Here is a 23,418-nt window from a genome sequence, read left to right on the forward strand (position 1 = left end):
GGCCTCACACAATCCAAAAGTGTCCAGTGTCCAAACGTGTGTGCAGAGATTCAAAATCTCCCTTATCCTCTAGTCACTTTGGTCACAGCTGTGCCATCGAGCCTGTCACATAGCGGTCAGATATTCATTGGGCCTCACACAATCCAAAAGTGTCCAAAAGTGTGTGCAGAGATTCAAAATCTCCCTTATCCTCTAGTCACTTTGGTCACAGCTGTGCCATCGAGCCTGTCACATAGCGCTCAGATATCAGTGGGCCTCACACAATCCAAAAGTGTCCAGTGTCCAAAAGTGTGTGCAGAGATTCAAAATCTCCCTTATCCTCTAGTCACTTTGGTCACAGCTGTGCCATCGAGCCTGTCACATAGCGCTCAGATATCAGTGGGCCTCACACAATCCAAAAGTGTCCAGTGTCCAAAAGTGTCTGCAGAAATTCAAAATCTCCCCTGTCCTATAGACACCTTGTACCTTGTTTTTCATTACTATATAGTTTGTTGGATTTTGTCTACATTTCTACCAAAAATGAGGAAGGCTGGTGGAAGAGGCCGTGGAATTGGGCGGGGGTTGGCAGCTGGTAATGATGGTGTTGGTGGTGGATCTGATGGTAGTGGCAAGAGCAAAATAGGACCGAATGCAGGAGGTGCTGACCCTGCGTCATCGTCTGGCTACATAAGGCCTCGAACGCTTAGTTTTCTAGGAGTTGGCAAACCGCTTTTAAAGCCAGAGCATCAGGAAAAAGTTTTGTCTTACATTGCTGACTCAGCCTCCAGCTCTATCGCCTCCTCTTCTTCAGTTGTAAAACGTAAAAGCACTGAGTCGTCATTGGAGGCTCATGTTCATGAACCACACCTTTCCTTGTGTCCTTCACCCCAACCAAGATTGAAGGATGACGCAGGCCATACTACTGATTACTCCATGGAGCTGTTTTCACATACCATGCCTGGATTATCAAGTGAAATGGTGAATTACCCAGGCCAAGATGAATCTGACATGGAGTGCACTGATGCACAGCCGCTGATGGATGATTCTGCTGGTACATTCACTCAGAGCACTACATTGTCCTCGCAGTGTACAGAGCCAGATTCTGACCCTGATGAGACTCAGGTGCCCCTTCCCGCACACTATACCACCATACACGGTGACACAGAGGAAGGTGCACATGACATAGAAGAGGAGGTGATGGATGACCCAGTTGTTGACCCAGATTGGCATCCATTGGGGGAAGAGGGTGCTGCTTCCAATAGCTCAGATGAGGAGCATCCACAGCAGACATCAACATCGCAACAGCTGTTATCTGGCAGGCCCGGAGCACTCCAAAGACAGGTTCCAAACATCAAAAGAGTTGCTGGACAGCTTGTCCAGAGGGTCAAAAGATCACAGCGTGCTAGGCCGCAAAATGTCTGCCAAAGTAGGAAGAGTGCAGTGTGGCACTTTTTTGATCAAAATCCTCATGATCAGGCCAAGGTTATCTGTAAGAAGTGCGCAAAGACCTTTAGCCGAGGGAAAAATCTGAAAAATTTGAATACCAGTTGCATGCTTAGACATTTAACCAGCATGCACTTGCAAGCGTGGACACAACACCAAACCTCAAGTGCCACATGTGCAACTGATCACAACGAAGGTAGTCAGCAACGCTACATTGTTTCCCCCACTGTAAGCCCACCGGTTAGCACAGCAGCAAATGTTGAGGTGTCGTTGCAAGACCACAGCAGTCAGGGAATCCCACTGTTATATCAACGAAAGACTGATTCTAGGCCATCAGAAAGAACACCAACTCCATCACCATCATCAACCCTCTCTCAGTCCGCCCTGTCCACCGCTACTTCCACCATATGCAGCTCTCAAGTCCAGCTCACCCTCCCAGACACTATGAGTAGGTCAAGAAAGTACTCAGTCTCTCATCCGCGTACACTGGGTTTGAACGCCCACATTGCCAAACTAATCTCGTTTGAGATGATGCCCTTTCGGTTGGTGGAAAGCACAGCTTTCCGCGAACTCATGGCCTATGCAGTACCACGCTATGACCTACCCAGTCGCCACTTCTTCTCTCGCAAAGCCATCCCAGCCCTCCACCATCATGTGAAAGACCGCATTGTCCATGCACTCAAGCAGTCAGTGAGCGGAAAGGTGCACCTCACAACTGATGCATGGTCCAGTCGGCATGGCCAGGGCCATTACGTGTCCATCACTACGCACTGGGTTAATGTGGTGGATGCAGGGTCCACAGGGGACAGCGGTGGTGGGACAGTGCTGCCTAGCCCACGGTATAGGAAACAGTTGGCTGTAGGCGTTCGACCCTCCTCCTCCTCCTCCAGAAGCGAAAGCTCGTCCACAGAGCGCAGTCGTACGAGCACTCCATCTGCAGCTGCCACTGTTGCACACGATGTGTCCCCCTATAGAGCAGCTAGTGGAAAGCGTCAGCAGGCTGTGTTGCAGATGATGTGTTTGGGCGACAGACACACCGCCGAGGTGCTGGCCGAGTACTTGAAGCGACAAACTGAGTCATGGCTGGGCAGTGTACATCTTGAGGCAGGCAAGGTAGTTAGTGATAACGGCCGTAATTTTGTGGCAGCCATAGCCCTTTCAAAACTCAGCCACATACCTTGCTTGGCTCACACCTTGAACCTGGTGGTGCAGTGCTTCCTCAAAAATTATCCGGAGTTAACAGCCCTGCTCCAGAAGGTGCGAAGACTGTGCGCGCACATCCGCCGGTCGCCTGTACACTCCGTTCGCATGCAGAAGCTGCAGCGATTGCTCCACCTTCCCAACCACCGCCTCATTATCGACATTGCAACAAGGTGGAACTCCACCCTGCACATGGTGGAGCGGCTGTGCGAGCAGAGGCAGGCCATAATGCATTTGTGGGAGGATACACGGCCAGGCACTTTGAGAGCAGACATGGAGTTGACAGGTGTGCAGTCGTCGAAGCTGAAAGACCTTTGTAAAGTCCTTCAGTGTTTTGAGGAATGCACACGGCTGGTAAGCGCAGACGACGCCATCCTAAGCATGAGCATCCCACTTATGCGTCTGCTCATGCAAACTTTGACGCACCTTAAGGAGCAGGCGTCTGCAGCCAATGTTGATGAGGAGGAAGAGGAGGAGGGAATCCTTGATGACATTCAGCCATTGTCTGCTCAGGGACCTCTCCTGGACGAGGTGGAGGAAGAAGAGGAGGAGGAGGATGATGATGGGGATGATTACTTAGGGGAGGAGGATGCATCTCGTGGGGCAAGTGAAAATGTTGGCGTGGCAAGGTCTTTCAAATACCGCTCACACAACTGGTAATACTGCATCGATGGAAAGTGACAGGAGACAGCAGTTGTCAACTATGGTTACAAACTACTTTTCCTCCCATATTGATGTTCTCCCACACAGGTCATTCCCCTTTGACTATTGGGCTGCTAAACTGGACACCTGGCCTGAATTGGCCCAATATGCCTTACAGGAGCTCGCTTGCCCAGCTGCAAGTGTGCTATCGGAAAGAGTCTTCAGTGCAGCTGGATCAATCCTGACAGAAAAAAGGACCCGTCTGTCAACCCAAAATGTGGATGATCTAACCTTCATTAAAATGAACCACGCATGGGTTTCCAAGGATTTTGTCCCACCTTCCCCTGATGACACATAGGGTGACAGAAAAATGGCTTGCTTTGGTCCACCTCTTCCTGGTACAATGTCCAACATCAACATATGCCACTTTCTAAAACTCCCTAACTGTGCTGCCTCCCCCCCCATGGCCGGGGTCACCACCTAGCGCACGACACCGTGCGAGTGCCGTTGCCCTGGACAGGTGGGTAGGCCGACTCTTGGGCGCGGGCACTGGCACAGGGTCCTTCATAGTGCAATCAAGTGTCTCTGACGGTGGTGGTGCACACCCGCCGTCAGACACACCGCTGTACTATGAGGGGCCCAGTGCCAGTACCGACGCCCACGAGTGGGCCCCCCTTACTTGGTCAGGGCCCCAGCATTTGCAATCTTTACCTCTCCCTGCTCCTCCGCTGTGTAATCTGGGCCGTCAAATCCATACTGTGCCTGACACCGTCTGAGCCTGCCTCCTGATGTATAGACATATATTTTGAATGTGTACGCTATCCATACATGTTATCCGGGGATACGGTACCCTTTTTAACCTTTGTGCAATCACGTGCAATCCATACTGGGCCTAACACCGTCTGAGCCTGCCTCCTGAGACATATATTTTGAATGTGTACGCTATCCATACATGTTTTCCGGGGATACGGTACCCTTTCTAACCTTTGAGCAATCACGTGCAATCCATACTGGGCCTAACACCGTTTGAGCCTGCCTCCTGAGACATATATTTTGAATGTGTACGCTATCCATACATGTTATCTGGGGATACGGTACCCTTTTTCACCTTTGTGCAATCACGTGTAATCCATACTGGGCGTGAGATCGGCTGGCGAGCTGTTAAGCAAGCTACAGCACCTGTGGTTTGCACATGTAAGTTTTTCATTTTTTCAGGAATGACGGTTAGGCCTAATTCCGGAACTGCGGTTGACCTGCACTTACTGGGAAATCATTGTTCGCGGGTAATAATTGTAATCAGTGATCCCCATCACTAACGTTGTTCAGCGGGTTATCTGCACCTGTAAGCGACAAACGCTGGCCTTTTCAGTGTAGCGCACATGCAGCCACGGACATGTAAGGGCATGACACACCAGTTATTGGCCAATCTCATGTGCCAGAGCCTCACTTGTCCCTCTAGTAAGCCGGACTCGGACCGCGGGGCATGACGGAGTCTCGTTCGTTAACGGAATTAAGCTTGCAATGTGTGCATCTGTTCTGTAGCTGGCATGGTTGAGGTTTCCCAGGTGGAGTCGAATTTAACCGTAGGCTCCACTCCTGGTGGTGCCCTTCTGGACATTCCTTTAAGGTTCAGCTTTGCAACCATACTGCCCACGTAAAACAAACACTTTGCCTTCATGAACGCTGTTTGGAGGGTCATGACTCGTGGGAATAACGCCACCCAATCAGTTAACCTGCTAGAGAGATCCTTCGTTGCTCCCAAGCATGACATCACACTCCCTAGGAAGAAGGTAATGCCACTGTGGCGACCGTACTCCTGGGGGCGACACAAGTGCACTGATGCCCAGCCACTGCTCGATGAATCTGCTGGTACATTGACCCAGACCACTACATTCCCCTCGCACGCTACATGACCTGAATCTGACCCTGATGAAACTCAGGTTACCCTTCCCATATACAGTTCCATCTTACACGGTGACAAAGAGGAAGCTGCAGATGAAAGTGCAGGTTCGGCCCACCCGCCATCAGACACACCACCGTACTATCAGGGGCCCTGTGCCAGTGCCGTCGCCAACGAGTGGGCCCCCCCTGCTTGCCCAGGATCACAGCACTTGCAAAGTTGAAATACTGTGCAGTGAGATGGAAGATGGGGACAACGAGGAATCCAGACAAGTACAAGGATTCCCTAGCGAGGAGACTTATTTGATTGTTTTCAATGTTGGGACAGCAATTTTTGGGGAGCACTATACTCTGGAGAATGATAGATGGGGCCCACCATACACTGGAACATTCCAAAGGTGGACATCAGACACTGGAGCAGCATTTACAGGGCCCATTATACACTAGAGCATTAGAAATGGGGCACATTATGTTTGGAGCATTATTTGGGCCCATAAGACAGTGGAGCTTCATCCATGGGGACCAACATATACTGTAGCATTATGTGGAGCTCATCATATACTGTTTCAAACATTATATGGGACCAATGATTCTGTATGGAGAAATAGATGGGCCTCGTCATGAGATGTAAAAAGTGAGGTATTTTTCATTGTACTATACCGCTATTTCTCTGCCGTATCGGAGCATGATGAGTTGTGGTATGTGTTAAAGGGGCGCTCTTTCGCCCAGGGCACATGAAAACCTGCAGCCAGCCCTCCCCCCCCACAACTTTAGCCAAATAACCCCCATTTTTCAGTGCGTAACTTGTATTATGAAGTTAATTAAGGTTGACAAGCTTAAGTAAGAAGAATTGATGCTTTTGGCATTCAAATGGGCACTGTAGGTGTGTTTCCTGTCCTCCTCTCACTGCCGACTTTTATTCCCCATTGACTTACATTGGGTTTCGTGTTTCGGGACGACCCCGACTTTTCCCTATAATCGGACGACCTTGCTCGACCCGACTTTTGGAAAAGTCGGGTTTCACGAAACGAAACGCGACCCTAAAAAACCAAAAGTCGCTCAACTCTATACACAACCCATCTGCCTAGAGAGATTCCTAAGTTGCTTCCAGGCTAGCCAGCTGCTGTGCCATCTGTAATCTGGACCCTGGACAGCATTTGCCAAGCAAAGTAAAGGTAAAGAAACTGCACCCTGTTGTGTCCTTGCCTTCTTCCTGCAAACTCTCCAGCACTGCTACATCTCTGTGCCAAACACTACACCCTCTTCCTCAACACCTACCCTCTTCATCTGCTCTGGCATGGCACTACAGCCCTGCCTGTAGAGGGCCACCCCATCTTTGCTGCACCCCACCATCTGTCCCAAAGGATCTGTCTGCAGCGTCGGCTTAACACCTTCATTGCCGAACACCACAAGTGGCGTCACAAATCATTCACTCATAAACTTTATTCCATCACTTCATCCCTTTTACATGGGTGCCCAGGGCCACGAACCTGTTCACCGCTGCTGTGACATTCCCCTCTGAGAGACCAGCCCGGTACCGAGTACCCAACAGCCCTGGGAGGGTGACCCACATGGCTGTTCCGCCATGCGCTAGTATAGGCTATACTTGCTATGTGTGAATGGTGATGGATGTATGATTCTGGTGACTGACTCATTTGAAACTCCTTCCCTCTGATATTACGCATGGTGATATGGTATTAGTTTAGCAGTCAGCGCCAATCAGAGGCAAGCCTTAAGCCACTGTGCACACCGCACCGCTACGCTAGCGTCCGACATCATGCTTGCTATCTGGCTTTGTCGTCGAGCAGCAGTGTCCTACGTCGCGCTGCAGTTGCAGCCCTTCTTCGCGTTCGCAGCAGCGACGCCACACACACGGTAGGTCTAGAGGGACGCAGCTTCTCTGTCTTGGGTCCTGCTCCTGTGACCAGATACCGAGTGTGCATTTACCTGAAGCCTGTGTCACTAACAGGTTCAGCATTTTGTATGCTATCTGAAGCCTGTGTCAATAACAGGTTCAGTGTTTTGTATGTTTTTGTTGCGGCACCTCTGTGTGTGAACAGAGCCCGCTCTGCGCACTTCGGGTGACGTTGAACCCATGTGCATCATACCGCCATATTGCTCCTCTGTCATCACTCAGGTTGTTACACCTACTGCGCGGTGGACCCTGAGCAGCGAACGCACTTTATTATTTATTTTTATTTAGTGTGTTCCACCGTTCCTAACATTATACTAGCGCCAGGGTCTGGCTAGTGATGGCAGAACAGCAGCAACTCTTACAGTGTATTCGGCAGCTTGAGGGCCGGCTGGCCACTCTTGAGAGGGCTCTCTCAGCTGCACAATCCACCGAAGCTGCTGTAAAGGCAATCACAGACGCAATTTCCCGTATGTCCACGTCCTCCCCCGCGCTGACAGTTACCCGCCTCCCGTTGCCCGATAAATTTTATGGCGATGGCGCCTCCTGTAGGGGTTTCATCAGCCAGTGCTCCATTCAGCTGGAATTACTGGCTGCGCGATTCCCTACGCAACGGGCCAAGGTGGGGTTTATTGTTTCCCTGCTGCCGGGCAAAGCGTTGGAGTGGGCTACGCCACTATGGAAGCGTGGTGACCCAGAAGTCCGGACCGCTGCTCACTTTCTAACAGCTATTAAGCAGGTCTTCCTCGGTCCACAGGTCACGCACGATACCTCTCTTCAGCTTCTTGCTTTGACTCAGGGTGCTCTCTCGGTTAGTCAGTATGCCGTCCGTTTTCGGACACTTGCTTCCGAGTTGGAGTGGTCCGATAAAGCCCTCATCTCTGTGTTTTGGAGAGGTTTGGTGGAGCACATTAAAGATGCTCTTTCCACTAGAGACATTCCTGCCAGTTTGGAAGAACTGATTGCCATTTCCACCCGCATTGACCTCTGTTTTTCGGAGCGCGGTATGGAGCGTGCTCAATCCAAACGGAAGGTTACTCCGGCTCCCAATTTTTTTGAGCCTCTGGAACTACCCGAGCCAGAGGTTCCACCCCCAGAGCCCATGGAGGTGTCTCGCACCGTTCTCCAGGCGTGTCTGGCACAAGACTCCAGTCGTGGCCTTATTTGTCAACACGCGGTGTCTCAGAACAACAGTGCCCCGCAAAGGCCAAATTCTGTACCGCCGGGTAAGGCCCTTGTTCCTCCCCACCTTCGGCCAAAGGTTCTTGCCTGGGCACACACATCCTGGAGAGGTGGTCACTGTGGCTATATGCAGACCACAAAACTCCTGGCAGGGTCTTACTGGTGGCCGCACAGGGCTCAGGATGTTAAAAAATATATTCTGGCCTGCGCCTTTTGTGCTCGGAATAGCTTCCTTAAGCGAAGATCGGAGACGCCTGCCGACACACGGTGGTGTTCCACTTTAACTTCCGCTCCCGCTGTCTCCCACGGGCCCCTTTTCAGACCTGGCGATCTTGCCACCCCTGAGGCCTTCCACATGTCCCGGGCCTCTCTGTCATCTACCGGGACATCAGACTTGCCTGCGGACAAGTCTGAGGCCTTATACCTCTTACGGGCACAAGTAGGTGGATCGTAAGGCTCAGGGAGGGGGTGCCCTAGGAGGGGGGTAATGTTAGGAGTCGGATTTCTGCGTTTACTCAGCATGGATACAGATCCTCACATTCTGCACTCTCCTCCTATTTTTCCACTGCAGAGGAGATTGCCTTGCAGCAAATCTCTCCTGAGGCTAAGTCCTTCTGTCCTCTTACTGGGCATGCTCATGGAACACATGGCTGTTCCGCCATGCGCTAGTATAGGCTATACTTGCTATGTGTGAATGGTGATGGATGTATGATTCTGGTGACTGACTCATTTGAAACCCCTTCCCTCTGATATTACGCATGGTGATAGGGTATTAGTTTAGCAGTCTGCGCCAGTCAGTGGCAAGCCTTAAGCTACTGTGCACACCGCACCGCTATGCTAGCTTCCGACATTGCGCTTGCTATCTGGCTTTGTCGTCGAGCGGCAGTGTCCTACGCTGTGCTGCAGTTGCAGCCCTTCTTGGCGGTCGCAGCAGTGACGCCACACACATGGTAGGTCTAGAAGGACGCAGCTTCTCTGTCTTGGGTCCTGCTCCTGTGACCAGATACCGTGTGTGCATTTTCCTGAAACCTGTGTCACTAACAGGTTCAGCGTTTTGTATGCTTTCTGAAGCCTGCTCTGCGCCCTCCAGGTGAAGTTGAACCCGTGTGCATCATACCGCCATATTGCTCCTCTGTCATCACTCAGCAGCGGTTGTTACACCTACTGCACGGTGGACCCCGAGCGGCGAACACACTTTATTATTTATTTTTATTTAGTGCGCTCCGCCGTTCCTAACAGTGTCTGACCCGTGGTCCCAGAAAGACCTGCTTCAGAGAGGCTAGGAACTGCGAGGCTCCCCGAACCACGGGGTCAGCACGCTCCCACAGTGGGGTGGCTCACTCCAGAGCCCTGCCAGCCAGAAGGGACACGATGAATCCGACATTAGTCCGCTCAGAGGGAAATCACGCGGCCAGCAGCTCAAGCTGAATAGTATACTGGCTCACGAATCCCCTGCAGGAGGCACTATCGCCTGAGAACTTCTCGGGCAGCGGGAGGTGGGATAACATCGGTGCAGGGATGGACGTAGGAACATGGGAGACAGCCTCAGCGGCTGCCTGAACAGCAGCCGCAGTAACATCAGCAGGTGAGGTTGAACGCTCGAGAGCCGCCAACCTGCATACCCAATGTGCTGCAGGAGCTGCTGCTAATCCGCCATTACTAGCCAGACCCTGGCGCTAGTATAATGTTATTATAAAATAATAGTAGGCGCGTTCGCCGCCCGGGGTCCACTGTGCAGAGTTGGTATGCTGCTGCTAAGTAATGGCGGATGCTCAATATGGCAGTATAACACACGCGGGTTAAACATCACCCGGTGTGCGCTGGGCGAACTCTGTTACCTCACATAGCCGCACTAACGCTAATACACAAATGCCGAGCCTGTTCACACTCACAGCGTTCGGGGAGAAGACCGCTTGGTATATTGTTATGAATGAGTCACCGAAGGAGGAAAAAACAAAAATACAAGCTAAGTCCAGAAAACCGGAGAGGTTGGTAGCTATCGGATTGCAGACCCCTGATCCTATCCACAACAACTAACAGTAGCCATGGGGGGTTCCTACGATGCCCTAGACCCCTCGATCACAACCGGAGAACTAAATAGGCCTAAAGAAAGAAAGGGGAAATCTAAACTGCCCCAGAGCAGACCCCAAAGCAATAGGCAGCCCCCAACATATAATGACGGTGAAGCAAGATGAAAAGACTAACACAGATAGAAAGATAGGCTGAGCAAATGATGGGGTCCAAGCTAACTAAAAAGGACAGGATAGAAAAGCTGCTGTCTGTATCCGCAAAGAACCCTACCAAAAAATGTCCCAACCGTCTGATAGGAAAAACAGGCCCTGAAGTCGCTAGGACTTCAAAAAGACTATATCAGCACTTAGGTAAATTCTGAAGACAGAGCAAAGAGACAAACTGATCAGAGACAAAAATGGAACTCAGGACACCCCCGACCGGGGATGGCTGAACTCCAAAAAACAAGGTAAACAAAACAAAACTAATAAGTTCAATAGCAGAGCAAAAACTTATCTTTGGGAAGCAAGAATCAGACTGGTCTCCAAGATTCCAGCAGAGAAATCATCAGCGACTCAGAAGGGCGTTGGCTGCCTTATATCCAGTCAGAATTTTCTGTTACCCAGTCATCATCTACCAGATCAGGTGTTTGGTAATCAGCCTCACTACCTTCCTTCACCAGAAGAGGGAGTTCATCAGACATCGACGGTGAAGGGGAAAATGAACTCACAACAGTACCTCCCCCTTGAGGAGGGGTCAGCGAACCCTCATCCACGCCACCAGGGCGATCAGGATGGGCCCGATGAAAGGCACGAACCAATCTTTCGGCATGAATATCGGATGCATGGACCCAAGAATTATCCACCTGGCCATAACCCTCCCATTTAACCAAATACTGGAGTCTCCGTCTAGCCAGGCGAGAATCCAGTATCTTCTCAACCTCATATTCCACATTACCTTCAACCAATACTGGGTCAGGAGGTGCCACCACAGGAACTACAGGCTCAACAAACCTCTTTAACAGAGACTTATGAAACACGTCATGGATCTTAAATGTAACAGGAAGAGCCAATCGAAAAGAGACTGGATTAAGAATCTCCAAAATCTTGTAAGGTCCAATAAATCTAGGTTTAAACTTTGGAGAAGCCACCTTCATAGCGATATTCTTTGATGACAACCAAACCATATCACCCACCTTAAACTGGGGACCAATGGTCCTATGCCGGTTGGAAAACCGCTGGGCCTTTTCCTGGGAGAGAGACAACTTATCCACCACTTGGTCCCAGATCTGGTGCATTCTCTCCACCACAGTGTCAACACCTGGGCAGGCAGAAGGCTCCACCTTCGCTGAAGAGAATCGAGGATGAAACCCAAAGTTACAAAAAAGGTGACATCAAAGTGGCAGAACTAGCTCTATTATTTAAAGCAAATTCGGCCAAGGGCAAAAATGAAACCCAATCATCCTGATCGGCAGAAATAAAACATCTCAAATACGACTCCAAAGTCTGGTTTGTTCTCTCCGTCTGCCCATTGGTCTGAGGGTGAAACGCAGTGGAGAAGGACAACTGAATTCCCAGCTTGGAACAGAAAGTCCTTCAAAATCTAGACACAAACTGAACTCCTCTGTCAGATACAATGTTCTCAGGAATCCCGTGCAAGCGAACCACCTGTTGCAAAAACAAGGGCACCAACTCTGAGGAAGATGGCAACTTAGGGAGTGGTACAAGATGGACCATCTTAGAGAATCTATCACAAATCACCCAAATAACAGTCATTCTCTGAGAGACAGGCATATCAGAGATAAAATCCATTGAAATATGGGTCCATGGCCTCCTGGGCACCAGCAAAGGCATCAACAACCCACTAGAGCGAGAACAAGGTTTAGACCGAGAGCAAGTCCCACAGGACTGCACAAAATTCCTGACATCACGAGACAAGGCGGGCCACCAAAAAGACCGACTCACCAAAACTCTAGTACCAAAAATACCTGGATGACCAGCCAATGCAGAGCAATGAACTTCAGACATCACTCTCTTCCTCCACTGGTCAGGAACATACAATTTTCCAATGGGACAACGCTCAGGTTTGTCCTCCTGAAACTCTTCCAGAGCACGTCTCAAATCGGGCGAGATGGCAGAAAGAACTACCCCCTCACCTAAGATGGTAGCAGGCTTGGTCACAACAGGAGAATCAGCAAAGAAACTCCTAGAGAGGGCGTCTGCCTTGACATTCTTAGTGCCCGGAAGAAAAGAGACCACAAAATCAAAACGTGTGAAAAACAAGGCCCACCTAGCCTGTCTAGGATTCAAGCGTTTGGCTGACTTCAGGTAAATCAAATTCTTGTGGTCAGTAAGGACCACGACTTGATGTTTAGCTCCCTCCAACCAATGTCTCCACTCCTCAAATGCCCATTTCATGGCTAACAGTTCCCGATTCCCCACATCATAGTTACGTTCGGATGGGGAGAACTTTCGGGAAAAGAAAGCACAGGGATTCATTTTAGATGTTACAGGATCTTTTTGGGACAAAACAGCTCCTGCACCAATCTCAGAAGCGTCCACCTCTACCTGAAACGGGAGTGAGACATCAGGTTGCCGCAAAACCGGAGCAGAAGTGAACCTTCGCTTCAGCTCCTGAAAGGAAGAAACAGCCTCAGGAGACCAATTCAGCACATCAGCACCCTTCTTAGTCAAATCAGTCAATGGTTTGGCAATACCAGAAAAATTAGCTATAAATTCACGATAAAAATTAGCAAAACCCAAAAACTTCTGGAGGGCCTTCAAAGAAGTGGGCTGAACCCAATCATAAATGGCCTGTACCTTGGCCGGGTCCATTTCAATAGTTGACGGAGACAAAATAAATCCCAAAAATGAAATCCTCTGTACACCAAAAAGGCATTTCGATCCCTTGACATACAGGGAATTCTCCCTCAAAATCAACTATGACAGAAATAATATGCGAGGCATCACCACAGAAGAAACACAGCTTATTACGCCTTCTGAACTCCTGACGTTGCGCCCTAGACAAAACTCTATCACATTGCATAGGTTCAGACATTTGTTCAACAGGTGGCAACACCTCTCGTGCGGTTTTGCGTTCACGCAAACGCCGATCAACCTGAATGGCTAATGACATAGAATCGTCAAGACCAGAGGGAACAGGAAATCCCACCATAGTATCTTTTACGGTTTCTGACAAACCCTTCCGAAAGAGAGCTGCCAAGGCACCATCATTCCAGGTAGTAAGAACCGCCCACTTTTGGAATTTTTGACAGTACAACCCTGCAGAATCCCGACCCTGGCTCAATGCCAACAGGGCCTTTTCAGCCTGATAAATAGCATTAGCTTCATCATACAACAACTCCAAGGCTTGAAAAAATGCATTCACATTAGTAAGAATAGGATCATCAGGTTTCAAAGAAAACGCCCAATCCTGGGGATCGCCGCGCAGCAAAGAGATGACAATTTTAACCTGCTGCGCGGAGCTCCCCGACGAGTTAGGCTTCAAGGCAAAAAATAATTTACAATTATTCTTAAAATTCAAAAATTCAGACCGATCCCAAAAAACACATCAGGAGTAGGAATCTTTGGTTCAGCAGCATGTGAATGAGCAAGATAGGCGAAAATTCCCCGCACTTCAGCAGTGAGCTGCTCCACACGATCAGACACTGCTTCATCTCCATTGAGAAAGAAAAAAAATTCCCCCTACGGCCTCAGAGACATAGAGGAAAAAATATACACACAAAAAAAAAAAAAATTCTGACAAACTCTTTTTTTTTTTTTTTACAATTCTTTCCTGCTATTGAGTACCCTAGGATCTGCGGTATGGCTGGTGATTCTGTTATGACTGAGTCACCGAAGGAGGAAAAAACAAAAATACAAGGTAAGTCCAGATAACCGGAGAGGTTGGTAGCTATCGGATTGCAGACCCCTGATCCTATCCACAACAACTAACAGTAGCCATGGGGGGTTCCTACGATGCCCTAGACCCCTCGATAACAGCCGGAGAATTAAATAGGCCTAAAGAAAGAAAGGGGAAATCTAAACTGCCCCAGAGCAGACCCCAAAGCAATAGGCAGCCCCCAACATATAATGACGGTGAAGCAAGATGAAAACACTAACACAGATAGAAAGATAGGCTGAGCAAACGATGGGGCCCAAGCTAACTAAAAAGGACAGGATAGAAAAGCTGCTGTCTGCAATCCGCAAAAAACCCTACCAAAAAATGTCCCAACCGTCTGATAGGAAAAACAGGCCCTGAAGTCACTAGGACTTCAAAAAGACTGTATCAGCACTCAGGTAAATTCTGAAGACAGAGCAAAGAGACAAAGTGATCAGAGACAAAAATGGAACTCAGGACACCCCCGACCGGGGATGGCTGAACTCCAAAAAACAAAGTAAGCAAAACAAAACTAATAAGTTCAATAGCAGAGCAAAAACTTATCTTTGGGAAGCAAGAATCAGACTGGTCTCCAAGAATCCAGCAGAGAAATCACCAGCGACTCAGAAGGGTGTCGGCTGCCATATATCTAGTCAGAATTTCCTGTTACCCAGTCATCATCTATCAGATCAGGTGTTTGGTAATCAGCCTCACTTCCTTCCTTCACCAGAAGAGGGAGTTCATCAGACATCGACGGTGAAGGGGAAAATGAACTCACAACAGTGTATGGTCACAGGATTCTGGCCCCAGGACATAGGACCAGCATCCCTCTAGACCTACCGAGCATGTGGCGTTGCAGCTGTGAACGCCGCTAACAGAAACCGACTGCCGCGAAGCGACAATGCCTGCCGTGGTACGATGTGCCCTATGGCAGGCGACACCATCGGACGCTAGTGCTGGGAAGTGACGAGCACTTGTGTCCTATGGCTAGCCACTGGCTGACACTGACTCTGCAATTAATTCCCTAACCACATAAGTAATATCAAAGGGAGGGGAATTTTAATGCGTCATTCACCAGGTGATATGCATCCGTCATCATCCACACATATAGCAACTAGAGTCTATACTAGCGCATGGCTGAGCGGCCATGTGGACCTTTTATAGCCGTTCGCTTCTGGGACCTTCCTGATGCTCAAGATGGACCAATCGGAACAGGAAAAGGACCTGAGCATGTGACTCCCGATCCCCAATGGGAGATCGTCTCATGAGCATGCTCAGTGGGCCGAAGGAGGAACTTAGCCTCTGGAGGCTTTTGCTGCTGGCCAGGCTGCATTGCCATAACAGAACCAGAGGTGGCAGTAGCAACTGAACCCACAATGTTGGTGTGGGCTGAACGCCGGGATTGTGAAGTCTGCTGAGCAGACTCCACTGCGGCCGGAGAGGAATAGGAGACCGAAGGTGGCAAGGCTTGGGATTCCTGCTGTGCAGTGTTCGGAACCCGACGCCTAACAGTCAGTGACACCACAGCAGTGTTTAGATCTAGTTTTGCGTGTTGTAGATTTTTACTAGTAGCATCTGTTCTTTGCAGGATATCATTCCAGAAGGTGGTGTTAATACCAATTTCAAGCTGATGCATTTGTCTTAACAGTCCTTCTGCTTAACACCGTACACAGGTTTTTCTTCAAAGTCATCAGCAATCTGTTTAAGTACATCTTTAATCTGCTGATAGTCATGTTTAAGGGCCTTAAGGCCCCGTCACACACAGCAATCTCGCCAGCGACGCCACAGCTATCTTGCCAGCGAGATTGCGTGTACGCCAGTTTCCAATGTAAACAGCGGGTATCCAGGAGCCACGGGATTAGAAACCAGCATCCAGCATCGCTGGTCCTGGTCGCTGGAGGGGCTGTCTTGTGACAGCTCACCAGCGATCAGCCTAACGATGTCGCAGCGATCCCATCATGTCGGATCGGATCATTGGTGGGATCACTGGGACATTGTTATGTGTAACGGGGCCATTAGTAGTGTCAGCTCTGCAGGAACAACGCTTTGTTGTGACACGTTTGAGAGTCAATGGTGTCGCTGAGTCAATATTTTTCAAAGCCTTAGTCAGGAGCTGATGCCGATGCGTTGAAACTGTGAAGAAGAGGAACAGCTTTTCAAGAAAGTAAAAATAATGTACAGTACTTGAGCAGCTTTCTACAGCATTTTTAACAACAAGATTTAAAGAGTGTGCCATACAAGGATGCAAGATTGTTCTTCTCTCTTACTTTGGCTTGCAGGCCGTTGTATTTGCCACTCATTGCAGATGCATTGTCATAACTTTGACTGTGGCAATTTCCCAGGTCTAGGTCATGTCTCTTCAAAAATTCCAACAAGGCATTGAACATGTCTTGAGCACCATAGCCTTTGTTTGCCATGAATGTTACAAAGCATTCCACAGGGCCATCTTTCTCCATATACCTCAATACAAGGGTTAGTTGGTCAACATGAGCTGCATCGGGTGTGGAATCCAAAGAAATGGAGTAGTATTCTGATTGGTTAACTCGAGAAATAATTTCTCTGAGGACTTGTTCACCCATTACATTGATAATTTCTTCCATAATTGTAGATGACAGGTAGTTTGTATGACCCTTGCCGCGATTGGCTTGAGTTTTGATATGCTGTGGAAGAAAGTCATCGTACTGGGCGATGAGCTCAAGAATGCCCAGAAAATTTCCATTTCTAGGTGATCCCACCTAAACTGATAAACTGAATAACATTTACTACTCGTTTCAACACTGACCTCCAATAATGCTCCCAAGCCTCGACCTGTTGTGTTAGCTCCGTATCAATTCGCCCAGTCGCTTTTAACCTCATATTGAAAGCAATTGTAGAGTTCAGATGTTCCGCTGACTGCTCATGACTTTTTATACGTTCTTGGGAATGTTTCCACATTAGACGAAAGCTGAGAAGACTCAGATGCTGTAATAAAGCACATCATCAATCTGCATGTGAAGCAATAAATGCGTCCTTTAGAGGGGGAGAAGCATAACCAATTCCTCATTATGACTTCTCCGTTATGATTTTGACAACGGAAAAGCCCAAGTGTGCACATTCTTGAAATATTGAGGTCCTTTCTAGGTTGCTGAACCGAGTGTGCAATGAACAAACTTTCATCACAGTGCTGGATTGTTGATACACCCTTTTTCAGCCAGTAATCTCCCATCTGTTCCGAAATAATGGATGGTCAAAGTCTAATGTCATCGCCCCCTGGTGGTCCCTCAACTTCACCTTCTTCATAAGATGTGCCACTATCAATCTCCTTTTCTTTGTGTTCTTCAGTTGTACACGTTACTACTTCAGCCTTTTCTTTGCCAGGATCAACAACCATTTCCACTGATGCATTGTCAGGTTGATCAGATTCTACTAAGTCATTACTCCTTTCCGACACTTGCCTTGAACAGTGAAGAACTTGTACAATTTTCTTGTCTTCGCTATCTCTTCTGTTGATTTCCTTGTTGCTTCTTTTGCCTTACGTCTTTTAGAAGCCCCAGACTCTCAAATTCTTGTGTGATGTCTGTGCCTATCTCCTTCACGATTGTCCATCATGATAATCCAAAAGTAACAAAATGACCTTGTCAACCCTTGAAGTCCGGAAAGGGAATTAAAGATGAAAATATGCACATATGTATGTATGCATATTGTAGTCTAACGGGTAAGGTTCCTCCTTGTGGAGAGTGACATAAAGAAGCAATTTGCATATGTATATTGTAGAAATTTGGGCTGTCTATATCAAACACTGCTGCTGGGCTCTATATGTCAGAGGCTGCTGCTGGGCTGTATATGTATGAAAGGCTTCTGGACCTGTATATACAGTATGGTATTGTGTAGGACAGGAGCTGCAAGAAAGATACACAGACAGACACACAGACAGACAGACACACACACACAGACATACAGAAATCATACTCATCCACTGCGACACTGTGAAGACTGAACCACTTCACCTCTGGATCTTCAGTGACTGAAGTTCCATTCCAGAGTGATGTCCTGCCACACTCCGCGGTGGAGAATCCTCTTCTCGTGCCGACATTGTGGCTCCGCCTCCTTCCTCGAAGGTAGCTGAACAAACTCTCATCTGATCTAATCCAAGGGAGCGATCATATAGCTGAATAGGTAGCACCTAGAAGCTTGTGTTGGGATCGGAGAAGGCTGCGACATGCCATAAGCTAAGCACTAGGTACAGAGTACTAATGAAGTATGGTTAGCCAAGTCAGTGGATGCTGACGCAGGTCAGGTGCCATGACTCTGCCGCTCTGTGCCAGCCACTGAGATGTAGGACCGTAGCCAGGTCCCTACACTTTCAATAGTTTCTCTTTTGTTAACTGTTCCTTATCATTAGAAATGGTTCACAGCAAAGAGACGTGTATTTTACATGTTTTGAGATATTTATCCCTATATTGGTGGGAGGCCTCCACTTGGTGGGTGGCCCAGGGCCTGGGCCCATTGGGCCCCCCCAAAATCCGGGCCTGGGACAGGCACAACTTAGCGACATGACGGTGGAAACAATACCAGAATGTATGACTGGAAAGTATGACCAGAAAGTAGAAGGGGGGCATCTCCAGGAGAGGGGTCCAACACCTGTTTAAGTGGGGACTGCTGGTTCCAGGATGAAAGATTGAGTAGGGGTGACTCCCATTCAGATGGTGACGCAAGGGGAAAAGAGTGCAATAAAGTTGACCCGGGTACAAATGGCAAGTCTTCCTCCTGTCGCCAGAGACGTAAAGGGCGCAAAGAGACTGAACAAGTTGCACACTTTGAGGATATAAATAAAGGAAAAGTAGGGACTTGTGCTTTTACTCAAGATGTGAGTACTCTTCCAGACACTGAAAAGGTTGGAAAGGAAGATGACGTCTCATTGCCAGTAGTAACCGCTAGGGCTGAGTATGATGTTGTGCTGTAAGAAGCACTGACACAGTGGAATGACAGTGCTCCACAAGGTGAAGTCAGGACGAAGGAGCCAGCCAAGAAGATAGTATGGCTGACCTCTTCGGTGTCGGGACAATCAGCTAATGGTCGGTCAGTTGGTGGCACTGAAGGAGAAGAGAACCTGGAGAGTGCTGGTTAAGCAAGAATCTATGAAGGTCACGGAGACCTGTAGTAGACCCACATCTGTGGTGACAAAGGGGTGAGATGGCTGAGTATGGTGAAGCCTCCAGAGAACCTGATGCTGAAGAGCTGGAGAGTGTGGAGTTCTCTTAAGTTCTAGAGAGTAGAAAGGTACCTAAGGGTGACCGGGCAGAGCCTCAAGAGAGGTTGAAGGTGTCGAGTATGAAAGCTGCCAACTCCACGCAGCTGGATCAGGTGCGTCAGCTGGAGTCCGAGCTCTCGGTAGTCAAGGCTCAGCTCAGAGAGAAGGATGCGCAGGAGCAGAAGCTGCTCCATACCCTCCACTCCACCGAGGAGAAGCTGTGCTCTGCTTGGCAGGAGAATGCAGAAAACGTGTCTCAGCTGGAAATGACCTACTGGAACAAAATGCAGGAGTTCCAGGACCTCGCCAAAGAGTTGTCTCGGGAGTAGGAAAAAGTGACAGATTTACAAGCCGAAGTAAAGCATTTGAAGGAACAAAAATCTGACAAAAACTCAGCTTTGGAGTCTGGGAGCAAGAACAGTGATTCTTCAGAGAGCCCAGCAGAGACCCTAGAGGCAGTCGAAGGTAATGGATGGAAGACCCAAGAGAAAGCTAAACCTGGTGATGAAGGAACAGATAGAACTCTCAAGCAGCAGAGTTTGGGTGGGCAAGCTGGCCCATCTGAAAATATAATTAAAGAAGTTATGGTGCGACACATGCTGGCCAAAAGAGAACAGGATCATGAAATAAAGATGCTTAAAGAGACGGTAAAAGAGCATGTCGAACGAGAAAGGGTCCTGGGCACAGAGTGGATGAGCTGGAGAAGGAAGTCTCTGAGCTCAGAGGTCACCTGTCAAAGTGTCAAACCGTGAACAAGGCCACATTGGAAGATATGGAGGTGCTCAGAGAAGCATTAGGAGGACTTCTACAAGAGAAGGAGTTGGTGGTCGCAGACTTACAGCGGCAGTGCCAGAGTGGTAATGAGGCAAAGCTGTAAAGGCCCATCTTGGCAAAGGGTCTTGAAGAGGGTAAAGCTCAGGGAGAGTTTGCGCTAAGAGCTGGACAAGACAATCAGCCAGTCATGGCAGATGTCTTGATGGAAATGTCCTAGGCAAAACAGGAGCCGTCCGTCCGTGAAGAGAATAGCACTTTGAAATTCAAGTGAGTTGTTGAGGTACCCGAGGACCTGAGAGAGGCATGTGCCAGGCAGTCTGTGCTTGAAGAATTCAAGAAGGCTGTGTGGGCGTGTAAGGTGTACTGGCCCCCAGAAGCTAAACAGTTAGTGGTACTGTCCACAAATGATGTCACAGCGAGGAGAGTAGCTATCCTGAGTGGAGATGTGTGCGTGCAACGTGGATATTTCGATTGAGGAATGAAGACGCTGCTAGGCAGCTGGAGCATATGAGGAAAGCTCAGAGTCTTCTGCCTATTCCTATGGTGGAAAAAGTCATTGGAAGAAATGGTCGACCCATGCAAGAGATGGTGGATAAGTCTGGAGTGGTGAGATTAAGAATTCCAGGTGACCATGAAGACCAGAAACACAGAGAAAAGGGTATGATTCGATTCTTCGTCTTGGGTACGATGGAGAGTCTCGGAGCTATACTCTGTTGGAGTATCGAATGGTGTATCTAAAGGAGATAGAGCAGTTAAGGCTCGAAAGATTGCTTCTTACAGGACAGCTTTGCCACATTGGTGGATGATGGCTGCCGCCTTCAACCCAAGGTAATGGGAACTGAAGGGGCCCTCCAAATAATGGAATTGCTGACAGCCAAAGACATCTAGAAAGAAGAAACCTTGGAAGTTCAGGAAGGAAAACAAGGATGCCAAGAATCTGAAAATGGCAGATCTACTCTCAGGGCAAAGCTGAAGGACCTGGACAATAGCCCCTGTAACATACTAGATGGGTCAGACTCAGACAGTAGGTTCGACTGTAAGTGAGTCTCGTGACTGCACCAACCGTTGGTAGCGGTCATGGAGAGAAAGGTCGGGTGAAGGTTATACTTGAGAAATGTGGTGACTAAAAAGGGTCTGGTGACACAGACAGACTGTGACTCAAGGGCTCAAGGGCTGAAGCTCAAAGCCTACATACGGACCTCTGGGGGCAGGGGAGGCCTAACAAATTGATGACAATGAAACGTAAGGCGACAAAGAATTTAGTGACTGATGGACTATGTTTTCGGGACTGAGAAGGCCCTCTCGACAGGTAGGGCATGGTGACATGCGTGACATGTCTCGAGGCCCCTGGTTTATGTCAAGTGTTCAACCCCACAAGTTTGAACAGAGGGGGGTATGTGAGACAGTGACTGGTGTTGTGGTGAATGGACGGTATGTGTTGCAGTGGAGAAGGTCCTCTGGGCTCTTAGCCTGTTGCTCTGGGACCTGTACTTCCATGAGACTTATTTAGCTTATAAGGCGTTGTGCTTACAGGGTTAGCCAGAGAGCTGGGCGGATCTGGCTAGTCACAGACCTCCAATCAAGGGGTGGGTCTCATACGTTATAATGAGACTGTGGTTTAGTCACATGGTCTCTGTGTTGGAAGGTCCTGCAAGAGGACTGTATTCCTGAATAGCACATGGTGAGGCCATGTACCTGCAGTCTGTGATGGCTAACTGCATTGGGGAAGCTACCGACCTTCGCCCTTCTGAGGGTCTGGAACTGTCGGGTTTGACCTGTTGAGCCAGTCATTGCCCGGGACAGGGATTCCAGTTAGGCAGCTTCCCTGGAAGCCAGGACTGACAAAAAGACAGCATGTGGAGCTGAGCTCCTGGAAGCTAACCTCAGACAAGGGGGTTGTAAGAATGGCAGGGAGGTATATCTGCTACATGAGCAGACTGGTGTCTTGTTATGTTCATGAATGTAACTAAACGGTCTGTAGTCTATCCGGTTTATGCCGTGTCTAAATAAACCAGATGGTCTGTTTAAGTGAGAAACCGTTCCTGTGTGCCTTAATCCTGTTGCCAAGTGAGTGACCCCAAACCATACAGTGAGCATTATCTTATGCCTCCACACAAAATACCCCCCCACACATAGTAACACCCACCCACACTAAATACTCCCCACTCACACTGTAATACCACCCCCCCACACACAGTAAATACCACACACACACAAACACAGTAATCTCACCTACTCCTCCAATTATTATTTATTTATATAGCACCATTGATTCCATGGTGCTGTTCATGAGAAGGAGTTACGTCAAAACACAAATATCACTTAGGCTGGGTTCACACGTAGCGGAACTCTCGCGGAAATTACCGTGAGAATTCCGGAATTCCATTCCGCGGGAAAATCGCATTTTAAATTCCCGCGATTTTCCCACAGAAAAACTAGCATTTTGCAAGCGTATTTAGCTTGCAGAATTGCTAGCGTTTTCCAAGCGATCTGTAGCATCGCTTGGAGAACTGATTGACAGGTTGGCCACACTCGTCAAACATAGTGTTTGACGAGTGTGACCAACTTTTTACTATTGAGGCTGCCTATGCGGCATCAATAGTAAAAGACAGAATGTAAAAAATAATAATAAAAAAAAAATATTGTTATTCTCACCTTCCGATGTCCCGCGCAGCCTTCCCGCCTCTCTCCACGCTCCTGGTCCCAGTAATCATTTGCGACAATTACCGCGATGACGTCCGTTCTCACGCGATCGTGACGTCTCGCGGTCATTCGCGATGACGTTGTGCGAATGACCGCGAGAACGGACGTCATCGCTCGCAAAGGCTTACTGGGATCGGGAGCGTGGAGAGAGGCGGGAAGGCTGCGCGGGATGTCGGAAGGTGAGAATAACAATATTTTTTATTTTAAATTCTATTTTTTACAGGGATATGGTACCCAAAGCCCGGAGGACAGTATCCTCTCCTCCGGACCGTGGTTGCCATCCGCTTATGTTCTGCTTACTTTTCGCATGGTGTGCACAGCCACATGCGGAAAGTAAGCAGAACAATGCATTCCTATGGGTGTGGGATCGCCGCGATTCCGCAAAATTAATGAGCATGCTGCGTTTTTTACCACGAAGCGATTCTGCAGCGGTAAAAACCGCAGCATTAGCACAGCATTGCGGAATCCCATAGGAATGCATGGGATGCTTATTTTTCACGTTTTCGCTGCAAAAACGCTCGGAAAATACCGCAGCGGAAACGTGAAAAAACGGTACGTGTGAACG

The sequence above is a fragment of the Dendrobates tinctorius genome, unplaced genomic scaffold (assembly GCF_039654945.1).
Source record: "Dendrobates tinctorius isolate UK_male_01 unplaced genomic scaffold, ASM3965494v1 ptg000043l, whole genome shotgun sequence".
Classification (NCBI taxonomy): domain Eukaryota; kingdom Metazoa; phylum Chordata; class Amphibia; order Anura; family Dendrobatidae; genus Dendrobates; species Dendrobates tinctorius.